Raw genomic sequence first — 17,425 nt, 5'->3', positions numbered from 1 at the left:
GAGAATGTATTAATGTTGCCTTGGAAATTATCCCTGCATGTTTGGCATAGTAGGATAATAAAGTTCTGAGACTATTCTGTTTTATACTTCTGTGCTTCTTCGATGTACCACTTCCTGGCTCACATGAACGCTCCAGAAGAGAGGCCGTTCTAATTGCTTTTAACGCCCCTCTATCCAGAGCACTTCACGCAGTGCCTGCAGAGAACCTGTGAGTCTGTCGCCTGGCTCACCCTGGGGAACTACCGTCTTCGGCAGCAGAAGGAGCTGAGCAGAAAGAAGTTACAGAAACACCATGGACCAAAACAAACCAAGGTCGGGCCCTTTCCTAATTTCTTGAGCTGCTTAAGTCCGGGTGTTCTGCTCTAACTAATGAGATATGGCACAAGAGGAACCCAACGATTGGTTGGTGATGGGTGTCCCTCCAAGTGGGCTGGAGATATTTGGCAGAGATTTTATTTATGTCATGAAAATTAAAGAAATGTAAATTTTCTTAGAATTCATACGCATTCAGTGTTTGATGAGTAAGTGATTAACTTTGAATATTATTTTCCGTTACATGTAATTTGACTCTTTGTGGCATATCAATACATATTTACTAAATAGTTCCTATTCGCACACAATCTATAACTTCATTCATGTTTTAAGAGGAAAAGAAAGAATCAATTATATGGTGTCCCTCACAAATATTTTCTCCCTGTTTTAAAAAAGAACTGTGTCCCCAAATGCTGGAAACATTTAGACATCTATAATAGAAATACTACGTTTGGCACAATGCACCACTGTATCTTCATGCTTAGTCATTCCAGATCCTGGTGACGCAGCAGCTTCTGTTTTAAGCACATTCCTGGTAGGCCCAGATTGTAGGGTTTCTTCCAAGGCTAAGCTAATACACCAAGTGTTCCTAGAAGAAAGAAGCTATTACTAAACTGGATGGCTTTCCAGAGAGGAAGTAGAAAACTTGGCTTTTCTGGCCTAAGGGAGCCTGGTAACTGATAGAGGTAGAAGGAGATGATCAGATTTGTGGGTTCTCATCTCCCTTCTGCAAAGATGGACATTCCAGAAAGGGAAGTGTACTAGAAACACCCAGATAAGTTTAAGATAGCCTGAGAACCCTAAAGCTCCTGGCTTGTATTCTGAGATCTCTGGGAGGAGCCAGCTTGGTGATATACCAATGAGGAGCAGTGGCATTGCCTTGGGTAAGGGATTGATGGGATAAGTGAGCTCAACACAATGCTTCTTCCTTATTATAGTCTTTCTTGGCCCGAAGCTCTTTGAAGGCATTGAGAGAACCCAAGGGCTAACATAGACAGCCTAGAGTCAGGGCAAAGAGCACAAGTGTATGAGGATGCCTCAAATACAATAGACATCCTGTAGCATCACCGTGCTGACAAGTACAGGCATCATCAGCCTGGCCCAGAGGATCCATGAACAGCACTGTGTGCATCTCTGCACGATTATCCCTTTCCTCCCTGAGTTCACCTAAGCCCCTACATGCCCAGAGGCCAGAATGTAGAGGTAAAAACCTAAAACACTGAACTTTAAAAAAAAAAAGACTGAGTCATTTAAAAGTGATACAAGGAGCAACAAGATTACTTCTCACCCCCACCTCCCCAGCCCTAGCCCCTGCCACGTCATTCGCAGGCCAGACCGCTTGAGGATTAGAATGATTCAGATATCCTTCCGTTAAGCAAACAGAGGCATCCAGCAGAATGTGCTTGTTCTGGACAAGGCAGAGAAAGGGGTGAGCAACCACTGCTTGCTTCAGTCTGCAGAGAGAAAACAGAACAAGGAAGTCAGTACTCAATCTTTTGATTCTGTGGCTCTATTTCCATCCTCACTTCCTTTTTTTAAGGCTTTATTTATATATTGTTAGAGAGGGGGAAATGGAAAGAGAAAGGGAGAGAAACATGAATCAGTTGCCTCTTGCACGTGCCCACCTGAGCCCCAACCAAGGACCGGGGCCACAACGCAGGCATGTGTCCTAATTGGGAATCCTACCGGTGACATTTGGGTCTGCAGTGCAATGCCCAACCAACTAAGCCACACCAGTCAGAGCCTAACCCTCCTTTTTGAAACTGTCCCCTTTCAACTTGACAAGGTCTGACTGGCTATGAACTGAGAGGACTTTGGCTGAGAAAGCAAGGGTGGCTTTTCTTGATCTCTTTGACTGTTGAATTTTTGTTGTTGTTAAGAAACACTCCAGCAGCTGCCTGCTTCTTACCAAAAACCAAACCACAAAACCAAAATACCATTTTTCAACAAGTGTATGAATCATTCCTTTTCCCCTTTTATTTTAAACTTCTTCTAAAGCTAGCGACTGCTTTCTTGTCTTTGTTTATTTGTCTTTCTTTCCTTCTTTCATAAAACAATAAACAAATTAAAAACTTAGCTACTTACATGCCACCTAGTTTAATGTTATTGTTTGGTCCAAACATTCCCATTTAGCTAGTTCCATTTATGTACTAAATTCACAGTATAGATCAAAACATAGTGGAAATATTTATGCAAAGAGACACAAAATGAAATTCATTGTTTTAGACACTGAATTGAATTAAATAGGAGGTGGATGGATTTTTCTGAGTTTAATAATTAGTAAATACTGGTAATTTTTGTGAATATGTGAAGGCTTTTCAGGGCTTTTAGGGTACCTAAAGTATTTCTCTTTGTGCTTCCTACTATTTGATTTCACAGATTATTAGTGCATAAGCATCATTGGTTAAGAGAGGACTTGGACATGTGTGCAGAGGTTTTTATGCAAATTCAGTAGCTAAATTATACCTAGAATATCCTTTTTCAATATTCAGTGTTGATATTGTACCCATCCTATAAGCCCAGGTCAAATTTTACCCTTTCCGGTAGCCTTTCTTAAAATCCACTTCCCTTTCCCCAGACACACTCTTTCCTTCCTGTTAGCTGCGTAGTCTCTCAGTTTAGTGTGTCTTTCCCTGTCTCTGTTTGTATTTCCCTTATTCCTTTTTGATATACAAACCTTGATGTCAGGTGTACAAAATATCTATCATAGTGACTTGCCCACAGGAAGTGCTAACAACATTTGGAAATTAGGGACAAACAAATATAATGACAGTTACTAACATTACTGACTTTTTCTTATAAGAAAAGAACTCAAGAAATGGAAATGACAGACTTTCTATTGCTTATTCTTATCAACCCTAAAAATAGGCTGGGTTCTGTGGCTGCAGAGTTTTAAGAGACCACCCCCCGCCCCCACAGCTCTGAGATGTAAGCTTGAAAGCCTTCTTAGAGTTTGCCTAACATATGGAATGGTGGAAGGTTGATAAGGTGGAAGCTAAGAAAGGTTTTTACACTTTCTAATGGTTGAAAAATAGCAAAAGAAAAATAATATTATGTGAAAGTTATATGAAATTAAGGTTTTAGAGCCAATACTAAAAGAGGTTTTGGAACAAATACACTCACTTATTTCCATAGTGTCTATGGCTGTGTTTATGAGACAGCAGAATCGAGCAGCTGCTACTGTGGAAATGGTATGACTCCTGAAGCCTAAAATGTTCACTCTCTGGTTTTTACAGAAATGTTTGCCAATCTCGATACAGTGAATATGTCATGTCAATATACCATATCAAATTTTCTCTTTTACCATTTATATTGTACAAAGCTGATAAAAAGCTTGTTGGCAAAATGGTATGTGTGTATGTCTATATGTATGCATGTATTTACTTATTTATTTTTACAATGATTTCGAATCTACGTTACTGGGGAAAGACAATGAACAAGTCCAGCGCTACTTATCCTTTTGTGAGGCTGCAGTTCCTGCCTTGCGTGGTTCACTGTTTCATCATCTCTAACATCACAGTAAATTCTGAGACAGCTGTCATAAAAATAAAGAGGGCAAGACTGGAAGTGGATTTATGTAATTTCATCAGCACAGTCTGAGTGATAATTTACTGCTCACTGCCCTGCTGAAACTATTATGCAGCAATAGAAAACACATATAGGCTGAACCATGTAGTCTTCATTATTGACATTTCAACATATACACTTACAGGTATAAGATATGGGTCTTACAGTGTCGCCATGTGGACAGCTGTTAGATGGTGCTGAAACAAGTCGGGATTTTCAATACTGTTTGAGTTTTGTTGGGGACAGCTGACCTGATGATATTTAAGATTGAAATAGAAGGGAAATCTAATTGTCGGTATTTTTAGTGTTCTCTTTTCTGATTGAGGGTGGAAAAAAACCTTTTTTCTCTTTTCCTGAGCTCTCCCTAGCCCTCCGTTTAGTATACTATGCTTTTGTCAATTGAAATGAATCATTCTTTAAATGGTAACTCATTCTCCCTGAAGCTTCAGAATTCAAGAACGAATATGTGCCTGAACCTTTTAGCTTTCTTATGGCAATCTAATTAATTGTACCCGTTCAATAATAATTGGTCCTCCTTTTCATGAGGGCAAAATTGGATAAATTGATCGTGAGGTACAAAGGTTGTACTTCATAGGTGAAACCAAAGGCCCATAAAACAAAACAGTCCCAGAAAATTGGTCTGATGTGCGTGCCTTCTAGAGCTCACAGGCTGTAAATAATGTCACTCCTTGGTAAGCCAAATAGCTCATTATATCTCAGGTATCTCGAGGAGAGAAGAATTTGCTCAAATTTATAGATCTTACAGGTGAACTTTGTTGAGATGAATTTTGGGAGTTGGGTTTCTTAATCTCAGAATAAAACAGTCAATAAGAGCAATTAAAAATATATCTGAAATTATAGAGGCTCTTGAAAATGCAATCAGAGATTCTTTATAAAATTTTCACAAAGTTAATTTTCTGGCCTGGTTCTGTACCATTTGGCTCTAGGTTAGCTGACCTCAGCAGGAGGCTTAGATGGTTGTTGACAAACTGTAATTTTCGGACTATCAGATGCATTTGGGGCCAGGGCAGGGGAGGGCACAAATTTGGGAGGAATAATGGTTGTTAATGCTGCTGTTGAGTTCTGTTTACATTTATGTGGGTGAAATATTAAGTTATTTATGTTATTAAATATTTTACCACATTTTTTGCTTCAAAAGTTTTTGCCTTCTATTTTCCTCCTCTAAAACCCAGGTGTGTCTTATGGTCTGGGAAATATGGTGTATGCTACACTCAGTCTTCCTTTGTTTCCAATAATAATTTTTGAGTTTATTTGTTTGGTATTGTTTGTATATTTGTGAGTTTAAGTGAATTGGAAAACATTTTATTCCCATGGAAAAGAACATGTTTTTCAGATCTACATTAGCAATTTTTGGTATTTCTACTCTGGAATCAGATTCAGTGCATGTTTCCTTCAAGTAATGAGCAAAAGAAATTATTGACCCATGTCTATTATATATATATATATATGTATATATATATATATGTGTGTGTGTGTGTGTGTTACAGTTATATTTTCAACTTCTAAAAATGATACATTATCAAAATATAATTAAATCAACTTTACGCTTCACTAACTTTTCATAATTTTAAAAAATATTTTATTAATTTTTTTTAGAGAGAGGGGAAGGGAAGGAGAAAGAGTGAGAGAGAAATGTGTGGTTGCCTCTCATGTGTCCCCTACTTGGGACCTGGCCTGCAACCCAGGCATGTGCCCCGACTAGGAACCAAACCAGCAACCCTTTGCTTCACAGACCCATGCTCAATCCATTGAGGTACACCAACCAGGGCTGTAATTAATCATTTTTAACTTTGGAATCTTACTCCAATATATTGTTTAACTTTTCTTCCTAAACCACCACCTTTTAAAAGCTTAAAAGAAGCATTCTAATTTGATAATTACCTTGCTCTTGGTCTTGGAAACTTTGGTAATGATAAATGATAATAATGTATTATATTTCTTTAAATCTACTCATTAATTTAGATTATTAGTTAGTTTGAACATTAAAATACCGAATTTACTTCTTGGTAATCTATTATTTCTTTACTTGTCCTAAATTTGCAAAGGCATTTTCCAATATGTAAATTCATTGCTAACTCTGATATCTGCATTCACTTCTAATTATTTTTATACTAAAGAAATCCAAGGGAGTATGCTTTTTGAGTATGACATGCTACTATTCAGGAGCAACTATAACTGGGTAAGTGAAGGCTGGTACTAGAGATGAGTGAGAAAATTATCAATAATTAAGTGTAGAATATGTCAATAGGAACAATAAGTAGATAGCACTATTAGCAGTGAAAACAACTTTTTAAAAAACATTTTTCTATGTGGAAATGAGCTAATTATTTTTTAGTAAATAGTATATGGGGGAAACAATTATGTATGTGTGTGTGTGTGTGTGTATCACTTTACCTTTGGATTTCTTATTAAATTTTTTGATTTTGATGTATGCATTAAAACTGGTTACAGTACCTTAAATGACTTAAATACCTAGATCAAGTTTTGTTTTGTCAAATTATATTTCAATTCTTCTTGCCTGTCTTAATCTGTGATTTTAGTAGCTGGAGAAAATGGTTCTTCATGGTTCTTCTTGGTTTGTCAGTAAGTCTTCAGGACCATCAATTTTCTCCAGTGAGTCTTAGGCACCAATCTATAATTTAACTAATTACTATGGCATTAGCTTAATTGCTTACCCAGGAAACCATTCTCAATCAGTTACTAACAAACAAAAACAACAACAGGATGTAACTCTTTATTTTTATTTTAAAAATAGCAATTAGCTTAAGAAAATGACAGGTTAAAATACTTTATTACACGATCAATGCAAGAACAGAGATCCAGTTATAGATGACATTGAACTAGTCTTGCCCAAATAAACATTGAGGTAATGGAAGAAACTGCTATTGAATAAAAACGGCATATTTTATATTACTTTAAAAGAAAATATTTTCACTTAGAAACATTACATTTTTAAGGGATATTTTGATTTATTCTTTTTACCTGAAGGCACACAACCATATATCTGGTTGGTGTTTTTTTTAAAACACTTAAGCGTGTCAGTTTCTGCTTTGGATATTGGTTGACTGCGTAATTAACAGAGAAGAAAGTATGTCCTGAATTTTTTTCTTTTCTTTTGTTTTTCTTAGAGTGGGAGAAGAAGGGAGAGATAGAACACTTATTTATGCATTCATTGGTTCTTGTATGTGCCCTGACCAGGGATCAAACCTGCAACCTTGGTGTATGGGGATAGTGATCTCACCAACTGAGCTAACTGACCAGGGCTTATGTGCTGAATTTCGAGGAAACCATGGGAGAAAATGAACTGAATTATGTGTATATCTTTTTTCTACACATTATTTTTTAAAGATTTTATTTATTTATTTATCTTTAGAGGGGAAGGAGAGAGGGAGAGAAACATCAATGTATGGTTGCCTTTTGTGCATCCCCTGCTGGGAACTGGCCTGCAACCCAGGCATGTGCCCTGACTGGGAATCAAACTACGATCCTCTGGTTCAAAGGCCTGTGCTCTATCCACTGAGCTACACCAGCCAGGGCTTTACACATTATTTTATACTTAACACACTGCTGATTTTATTGGAGCCAACATTTCCATCATTATAAAAGCACATTTTTTTTTGTCTATATATCTTCTCTCAGAAGTCTAGACTCTGATACCCTGGACAGTGCTAAAATTTTATCCTGTCCCTAAAATGATCAGTGAGAACTAACACATGAAGAATTAAGCAGGTTGGGTTGTGAGACAGGGTAAAAAGAAATTAGAAAAATTACTAGGCAACTGGAATGGGGAAACCAAGACAAGAAAATTAAACAAGGCCAAACAGTTTGAGCAACTTAATCAGCTGGTGAATTGCAAGAACTTCTGTCCCCTAACCAAGGACACTTGAGAGAGAATGGTTCATGCCTCTCCTCCCTAACCAAAGAATACATAGCTTAAATCTCCCTTCTCTGGGAGCTAGAGAATAGAAACCTAATTAATGTCATTTGTGTCAGCTAAAACCAAACACAGATGAAGGCAGGAACAAATAACACACACCCCATTAAAAGCCAGACAGACTCAAGATAAAGCAGTATAGCACACCAAAGAATATTCCCAAAACCCTCCTGTGAGCTCATTTTCCACATCAGCATATTAAAAGTGTGCCAGGAAAATGATGAATATTCTGCTGAAACCCTCCTCAAAGATTCTTACCCACAGAAAAAAAAGAGAAAAAGCCCACAGAACAAAGACTCAGTGTGGTCACGCCCATGCCCCTTGTTGGGCATGAACTTTTTATTTCCCCCTAAATTCTCAAGGTCCCAGGAGATTTGCAGCCAGGGGAGCGGTGGGCAGTGGCAGCTAGACTGGTTTACCCCTGATCTTGTCTCCAGGATCACCTTTTCTCCGACTTCCCAGTGAGCTAAAAGCAGCCCCACCTTGGCTCACTCTTTCCTAGGAAGCCGAAGCAGAGCACTGCCTAAACTCTCTCCTGTTACTTCTTCTACCCTAAGTCCTTCCTTTGTTTTACTCTTCCAGGCTTAATAAGCCTCCAAATCATCTGGACTCGTGTTATGAAATTTTTCTTACACGAAGTCAAGAGCCCACACACTACAGGCCAGCCTGAGGCAGTCCGCTCTGAGCCCGTGCCTGTCTAGTCACAGGTTGGTTTTGGATGGATCATAGTATTTTAATTCAGAACTGTTAGGGAGGTAAAAGGTGATGTATCTGTTATGGTCATAAGGTAGAAAATTTATCATTGTACAGATATGCAAAGAATGTGTGGCTTATTTGTTTATTTATAACATAACATTTTTCCTGAGCACTCAGTTCACTCAGTGGGGGAACTTGAAGTAGAGATTAAAACTTCAATTTGCCAAGTCAAGGTATATCTTCTCTTCTAGTATAGTTTCTTTCTAGTTAAAAAAAAAATTTTGAGGCCCTGGCTGGTGTAGCTCAGTAGATTGAGCACAGGCCTGCGAACCAGAGGATCCCGGTTCGATTCCCAGTCAGGGCACATGCCTGGATTGCAGGCTGGTTCCCTGTAGGCCAACTCCCAGCAGAGGATGCACGAAAGGCAACCATACATTGATGTTTCTCTCCCTCTCTCCTTCCCCTCTAAAAAGATACATAAATAAATAAAATCTAAAAAAAATTTTGATTAGATAAACATTTAGTCAATTCAAAGATTAGCTATTCATCAGAGTTATTTGTCCTGTGCCTGCCTCATTTAAAAAGGGGAATGTTTAGGATCCTCCCTGGAGGTGGTGGAGTACCTCATGATGGTCTTTGCGCTGGTCTGGCTCTTACATTTGCAACAGTTGTTAACCTCGAACTTGTGGTCAGTCTGGTCCAGTCCATGAGTGTCTTGCTGGTTGGTATTTATCGATGAAGTCTACAGCTAGGAAATTATGGTTTGTTTATCTTGAATAAGCTAGGACCTAATGGTTTTCCTTTAACTATATCCTATGTTGATCCTAGAGGGCACTGCAGATTCCCCATTGGTTCCGGGTATATCGCCCACTTGCTCCCTGGTGTGGGTGTCTGCCTCAAAATTCTTTGCTATAGGAGTACTTTGGTTTCCTCGTTATAACCACCAGTTTAACCACTTCCCTCCACTGCCCCAATGCTGATAAAACTCTCCTCTCAGTATTTGTGTGAGGCTGGTTTCATGGTAACCTATACCCAGGAAAGTGGATCTGCTTAGAACGGGAAAGGCAAGTGTAGGAGATGAAGTCAGATAGGTAATAAGGTGTCAGAACCTGCAGGGCTTCACAGGTGAGGTGGACTTTGGTTTTCACTCTGGGTGGGTCAGAAAGCCATTGCAGGCTTTTAGTAGAGGAATGACATAAATTGAAGTCGGTTTTAACAGTCTGTAGGAGGAGATAAAGGGGGGAATAAGAACATTGGAAGGTATTATAGTAATAAAGATGAGAGATAATGGAGGCTTAAACCCAGCCTCTGGCTGTGAGAAAGGGGCTAAGTTCTGGAGGTATTTTGAAGTTAGACATCATTATTTGATAACAAACTAAGAGAGAGAAAAAAAATCAAAGAAGGCACCAAGATTTTGGTACTGACTGCTTGAAAGATGGAGCTGTACTGAACTGAAAATTAAAGTGAGCATGTTTCAGGGAGGAGAGGTATCAGGGCATGGTAAGCTATTAGACACCCAAGTGGAGATGTTAAACCAGCAATTAGATCTGCAGGTTTGGAGTCTAATGGTGAGGTCCAGGTTGGAAACATACAGTTAGTGCATTATTGCCATATAGTCTTCATGTCTTACCTAAGCCTAGCAAAGACTGCCTTATTTGACAGGGAATAAACAAAAACAGAATAAATCAAAGTAAGTTAATAGAATGCCTGAAAACCAACCCTAAAATCTAGTTTATAGATCTTAATGAACACTTAAAATTCCCCCAACCACAGATGTTGAAGTGAAAATATTATAAAAGGAGATTATGCCATAGTCTTTAATAATTGATAGTATTCGGGTTATTTTTAAGTTTCAGTTATCTGCATGGCTTGTTCTTTCACCTCTTTAAGTCATTGCTCAAATATTTCCATCTTAATGAGGGCCACCCCGCCCAACGTAGTTAAACTTCAGCCTACTCTTCTACCCTCCCCACATGCAACCACCTTAAACTGCTTTATTTTCTTTTTTTTTACCAACACAATGATCATTTTCTTCAATATGTGACTTACTTATGTTTGTTCTTTGTTGCATTGATCAGATCTTGGGAGCAACGTTTAATGCTGCCGGCCTCACCTGTGATTCAAGCGCTGTCAACGGTCACCGGCTCCCTGAGAGCTTTGACCAGCTTCACTCGGTTGCAAACTGACAGCGCGGGCCCCGTAGAAACCCACACCTTAAATTCCTGCCTTGGCACTTCTCTGGTATTGCAGATTGCCTTTGGGAACCTGCTGGACACAAACGTAGTGCAACCAGAAAGTGGAGGAGTTAATCCGTCAGGGCTACCTTTGGCCAATGGGAGAGGAGCATTTTCTTCCCTCAGGAAAGAAAGATATTCCTGGATGCTTTTTGAAAATATCCCACAGGATAGAATACCTAGTCCACCAGGACGGCGACCAACTTATTGCATCCATTAATTAATTCTTCCACCACTCTCCTTTCATTCCCCCGTTCCTAACTCCTATCCACTGAGATCATATTCCTAAATTAACAATTTATACTTAATTAAGCCCTGGTCACAGGCAGGCTCTGCTCTATGGAGAATTCAGGTGAATAATTTCCTTTTTTCTGTTACTTCAGCTGCCCAAAAGTCAGTGGAGGCCAGGGGAGTCTCTGCCCATTGGCCAAGATGGTGGCATGGGGGAGGTTGTACAGTGAGCTCTCCCCAACCCCCAAACTAGAGATAATGAATGGATAGGGCTTAAGCACACAAGGAAAACTGAAAAGATAAAGGCATAAGGCCAGAGAGTGCACCAAAAGCTAGAAAGACGAATGAATTGGGCTCCCAGTGTTCCAAAAGCTAGAAATATAATTGGATTAGGAAAAAGGTCCTCCCCTCCCTATCTATAACAATTGTGGGCTTGAGCCGGAGGGTTGAGATGGTCTTTGAGACAGGACTCCGCCGTTCTCCCAGCCTGTGGATCACCTGAATAAACCTCTTTCTTTTTTGCACCAACACCTGCCTCATAAGTTTGGCTTTTTGTGGTAGCAGGCAGCTGAACTACAGTTTTTGTTCTGTAGCAAAAGTAGATAATATATCCTAAACATCCAGCAAGGTATTTGGTATGACAAACTTTCCATTAATATGTGTTGAACTGAATTGAATATACTTGCTGTTCCAAATACTAAATTAGATAAGGATTAGGACTTTGGTACTTCAATACCAAAGTGCAACAATCGAAATAATATATTACCCCAGAGGCCATTGAACTAGACCACAGGACAGTTCAAATATGTATAGCAATGGGGAGTAGGGGTTAAAGGCTTATATGTAGAAGGCTTGCTGGTTAGGTGGTGTGTTAATTGCTAGCTGTGTAAATTTGATAGGTTCTTTAACTTTTTATGCTGCAGTTTGCTCATCTCTAAAATGGGCATAATTATAATCTCTAGCTCAAAAAGTTGTTATGAGGACTAAATGAGTTAATATATACAGAAGGGATAGATGGCATGTAGTTAGTACGATATACATGTTTGCTGCCATTATTATTATTACTATTATTGATTCCCACCACATATATTATGGAAACCCAGTGTCAAATTAAAATAAGTGGACATTGCCAGAGTTTAAAAAAATCAAACCAAAATTTGCCACCATTTTTTTATATTTTAACTGTTTTTACTTACAAATAATATTCATTCTAATACATATTTAAACAATATAGAAAGAGCATTCCACAATCTGTTCCATTGCCCCAACCCAGCTGAGGTTTTATTTTATTCAAATATAAGTTAATGTGTTTGCAAATAATATCAGCCTGATTTATAAATGTATTAGCCAATTTATTATCAATGTTAAAATTCATCATATACTAGCTTAACCTCGGGCTTCAATGCAAGGCACAGACAACATCAACTTATTTTGCTACGCTTCAGTTTGTGGACGAAACACCAAAGGAGGTCTCAGAATTCTGAAATCTCACCACTTGTTGGGTGGGTATTGCCATGGCTTCCCCGCTGTGTTTGACGGAGAACTGAATGTCTTAATGACCATGAAGGGCCCTTGCTCAGGCTCTGGCACCTAGCTGAGAATCAACAACATTAACTGTAATTGGTGCTAACTGGACTTGCACTAATTGGAATCCCATCTATGTCCTACATTGCTCTGAGCTTGACGCCGTGCTTTTCTTAAAAAGTATTCAAACAAAATTTTAGCCTTACAAATGTCTCATTAGTGTTTAACAAATAGAGTAAATGTAAGTAAATGTTCCAGAGATGAATGTCAGAGATTGAGACATTTTTATTAGCCATAAAAGCACCTGTTACAGAGTTATTTCAGCTGCATTTTAATTTTTAATTTAATTTAGTAGGTCATAATGAGAATTACTAAAAGCAACCTAATCCGAGTTCTCTGAATTCTTTTAACTTGGTGCTGTGTGCTGAGCAAGTGGGTTTCTTAAGCAAACTTCTTGTACTGCATGATAGTTTGAGATTCTGAGACTAGCACTAACTTGTGTTTTACAAAATGTAAACTTATGATACATGCTGAGCAAAATTTTAAGGTAATAAGGAAAATGATCTAGTGAATGGAACACTAGACTTTGTGTTAAAAAATTAATATCTAACTGGATGACCGTGATTTAACATTCATTTTTTAAGTCTATAATATATGTAGTTATGAAAATGTAGAAAAACATTATAACAGATATCTCCTATTTCCTTACTGGTATTTATGTCAAGAAACTCTATAAGAACTGTCCTATATACATTTGAAACATTGTTACTTTAGCATCTGGGAACCTCAGAGTGAGATTCTTAGACTAATAGAGTACTTCCACACATACCGAGGAGTCAAGAGGACTGGTTAGTTTTATTCCAGACAGCTGCCAACTCAAGAATGTGTCACAAATAGTCTTTTGCTATTAGAAGATGATTCATGAATATTATTATGCACCCAGACTAGCATTTGTACTACTTCCAGGTTAAGTACCGTAAGAGGTCTGTAACTTCACATGTAATAAAATTCAAAAAGGTGAGAAAAACTTAATTTCCAATGATTCAGCCCTCTAATGTGAATTTATTTATAATCACTTTGACTCCTGAAACCATTTAGTTTTAATGAAGTGAGATAATTTAGCATAATAAAATTGTGGCTTTTTACATCTGTGCTAATTAAATGCTTGAGGCAGAGCAGGTACCAAATTAAATACTATAGTAAGTTCCTGTGAATTCATTAAGGGAGAAATGATTATCTCTAAGGTAAACCAAAATACTGGAAGGAAACATATATGACATTTTCTTTTTTTTAAAAAAATTATTGATTTATCTCTAGAGAGAGGAAAGGAGGGAGAAAAACATCAATGTGTGGTTGCCTCTCACGTGGTTCCCACTGGGGACCTGGCCTGCAACCCAGGCACGTGCCCTGACTGGGAATCAAATCGGCGACCCTCTGGTTTGCAGCCCACGCTCAATCTACTGAGCTACTCCAGCCAGGGCACATATGACATTTTTAAAAAGGGGTTCTGAAGCTTAAAATGAACTAATATTCTATTGAAATATTTTACTTGAAATAATACTAATAATCACTGAAAAAATGTATCTGTATAAAAGATTTCACTAAAATCATTTTCAGAACAATTCTTTCAAGATGTGCTTCTAAAATCAAATGATTCCTTCGTGTCACCTTAGAAATGTATTTAGATAATTTGATGCCATATACTATGCTAGCATCTAAATGACAAAGAATCTCAGAAATGGAGATGAAAGCACTCTCTTCTAAATTGCTTGGTATTATCATCTTTCAAAGGTGTTTCCTGCCAGTTTAAAATGTCTGCTGATAAAAATGATAAGCAACAATTCTGTGAATAGACTGCTTATATTCCTTACTCTTTCTTCTCAAAGCGACAAAGTGCCTTGATTCCAGCAGCGATTCTTGTCTGCTTTGGCATTGGGTTTCCTTTGTGACCGTTAACTGCTGAAACTGAGCCCAGAACCCATAATCACGTGGCCTAACATTGCAAAAGATACCAAAGAGAGTGAGTTAACTCATCCCTCTGCCTCTAGGAAGGGCGAACTGTGCCCACATATTTCCAAAGTAATAATTTTGCATCCTACTGAGAGAGAAAAACTAAGGAGTGGGAATTTCCTTCAGAAACTCATTTGCATACTTTTGGACTATTTCTATGCTAATACAGTTAGTGTGCAAGGGTGTCCCCACCCCCCACCCCAGCCTAGCCCGAGTAACACCTGACTAGGATTAGGCAGCCAGCTGTTAGATTCGTTAATTTGCCTGACGAAATTCCTTTTACGGATTAAACAGCCCCATAGAATGTAACCATTCTTTATACATCTTATTTTACGTGAATAAGTATTTCTGGTTTCAGTATTTTTCCATGCTCTCCCCAACCTTCAACTGCCCTTTCTATTCTCTCCTTTCTCTTTTCTGTGCAAAACTCAAAGTTTAGCTCACTACCTTGGCACCGTCTTCCCTTGACCTTTGATAGTCTACTGGTTGCCAACTTCTGTAATTAATACTTCAAAAAATGACTCCGGAATCTGTCGCCTTTTTCCCTATCTTGTTACTACTATCTTATTTCTATTTTTTATTATTTTTTGCTTAAATATAAATTAGTCTCCCTATGCTTCCCCTTGCTTTGGTTTCTCTCCAGCTTTTAAGTATGTATATTTTGCTCACTGCTGCCAAAGTGGTTATTGTAAAGCACAGCTCAGACTTAATTCCACATTGAAAACTTCAGTGGTTCCACTCTCTGCCAGGGCATTCACACTCGTCCACCTAGGTCTTACACCTCCCTGCACCCCCACCACCAACACTCATCTTACCACCCACCTCCAACCTAACTTATTTCAACCTAACTTTTTTAGCTTTACCACCCACTTTTTCTTTTTCACATGGATGCCAGTCTTTCTAAACTATACAGAATTTCCTAAATATACTATAAATTTTCTTACATGTATTTTCTATTTCCATGTCTTTTGCAATCCTGCTTCCTTTATCTAATTTTTTCTTCTTCTAATATTTACCTATTGTAATCTGACTCCTTCTTCAATTCCTAATTAACCAACCAAATAACCAACCAGCCAAACAAACAGTAACAGCAGTTCCACTTTACCATGTGCTCATAACGTGTCAGGACCATACTGAACATCCTAAATAGAAACACATAATCTCTAATCACTACTGAAACACCTACTAGGAAGATATGAGTATAACTATCTCACAGGTGAAGAAAATGACATTTTGGAATGTCAGTGATATGTACACTACACTGCACAGCTGATAAGTGATGTGTAGCACATTCTGGTATTTAACAACCTAATATTCTTTCAGCCATTTTTCCCCTTTAACAGACCATTATTATGGAGTCAAGGTTGAGCAAATGGATTTAGTGCTGTGACTAGTTAAAACAAAAAGAAAATGAAAAACTTCATATCCCAACCTCCCTTATAGCAAGGAGTGAGCCTTTTGACATAGTTTTAGCCAAAAAGACTTAAGCGACAGTCTGCTGGGTTTATTAATAACATGTTAATGTGCATCTCCCACATCTCTTTCTTCCTCCTTATTCTTTAGGAAGCATAGCTGAGATCGCTGGTGAAGCAGGAGCCACCTTGGGACTGTCAAGTTGAGAGATGAGCACGAAGGAAGGCAGAACAGAAAGAGGAAGAGCCGGGTATTGACGGTACTGGGAGCTGCTGCACTGTCACCCAGCCAGAGATTTTTTTTAGTCTCTAAAGAGACTAAAGTGTGATTTTGTTAACTCACACACTGGGCTTTCTGTTGCTCAGAGCTGGACGAGAATCCTAACTGGTGCATAATGGAAGTGAGTTTTAGACCTGGATCTTCTTCTTTTGGCTCTGTCATCGCTGCCTACTTCCAGAGGCAAACTAAACTTTCCTGAATCACCACCCAAGAAAATTTTTTTCTTCTGCACTCCCATAAAATTCTGGGATACTTTTAGGGCCCTTATGATTTCCTATTTATGTTTTTATTGTAGGTTGTAAATTCCTCAAGAACACAGTCTATAAATTTTTAATTTCCCTATACATAAAAATACTGAATGACTATATACTTTGTTGAATTAAAATCCATTAAATCCACTGTATAATTTTCTTTTGTGTGTGTTTAATTTTTAATTTTTATTGTTATTGTATTATTATTGTTCCAATTTTCCCCCATTGCTCTCCCCTGTCCTGCCCATGCTTCCTTCTCCTCCCTCCACCAGCTCCCACAGTCAGTCATCACCCTGTTGTCCAAGTCCATGGGTCATTCATACTTGTTCTTTAACTAGGCCTTTCTTCATCTTTCTTCCCTTATTTCCTTCCTCCTCCCCTCTGGTCCCTGTCAGTTTGTTCCTTGTTTCCATGCTGCTGGTTCTTTTTTGCTCATTTGATTTTTTTTTTTTGTTTATTAGGTTCCACTTATGGGTGAGATCATATGGTATTTGTCCTTTGCCGCCTGGCTCATTTCACTTAGCATAATACTCTCCAGTTCTGTCCAAGCTGTCCCAGAGGGTAGGAGTTCCTTCCTTCTGCTGTGTAGTATTCCATTGCATAAATGTACCACATTTTTTTACCTACTCTTTTCCTGATGGGCACTTAGGCTGTTCCTAGAACTTTGCTATTGTAAACAGCTCTGCTTTGAACATTGGGGTGCATAAGTTCTTTTACATTGGTGTTTCAGGACCAATCTCAGCAGTGGAATCGCTGGGTCAAAAGGTAGTTTCATTTTTGTTTTTTTGAGGAAATTCCATACTGTTTTCCACTGGCTGCACCAGTCTGCATTCCCACCAACAGTGCACTAGGGTTCCTTTTCTCCACATCTTCACAAGCACTTATTATTTGTTGATATTTGTTTGATATTTGTTGGTGGTATTTCATTGTGGTTTTAATTTGCATCTCTCTGA

General features: G+C 38.3%; 1 long non-coding RNA gene across 1 annotated transcript in view; it reads left to right on the top strand.

Annotated features, from left to right (window-relative positions):
- Positions 1 to 16,614, top strand: part of LOC118985768 (uncharacterized) — a 32,993-nt gene extending 16,379 nt beyond the window's left edge. Inside the window, exons 2-3 of the long non-coding RNA XR_005066193.1 lie at positions 14,406 to 14,539; positions 16,093 to 16,614. This is a non-coding gene — a long non-coding RNA (uncharacterized LOC118985768). The remainder of the gene's footprint in view (positions 1 to 14,405; positions 14,540 to 16,092) is intronic.
- The last annotated feature ends 811 nt before the right edge of the window (positions 16,615 to 17,425 follow it).

Source organism: Sturnira hondurensis, unplaced genomic scaffold (genome assembly GCF_014824575.4).
Source record: "Sturnira hondurensis isolate 20B ecotype Veracruz unplaced genomic scaffold, ASM1482457v3 Scaffold0004136, whole genome shotgun sequence".
Taxonomy (NCBI): domain Eukaryota; kingdom Metazoa; phylum Chordata; class Mammalia; order Chiroptera; family Phyllostomidae; genus Sturnira; species Sturnira hondurensis.
The sequence above is the reverse complement of the archived record's forward strand: the minus strand, read 5'-3'. Positions and strand labels throughout refer to the sequence as shown.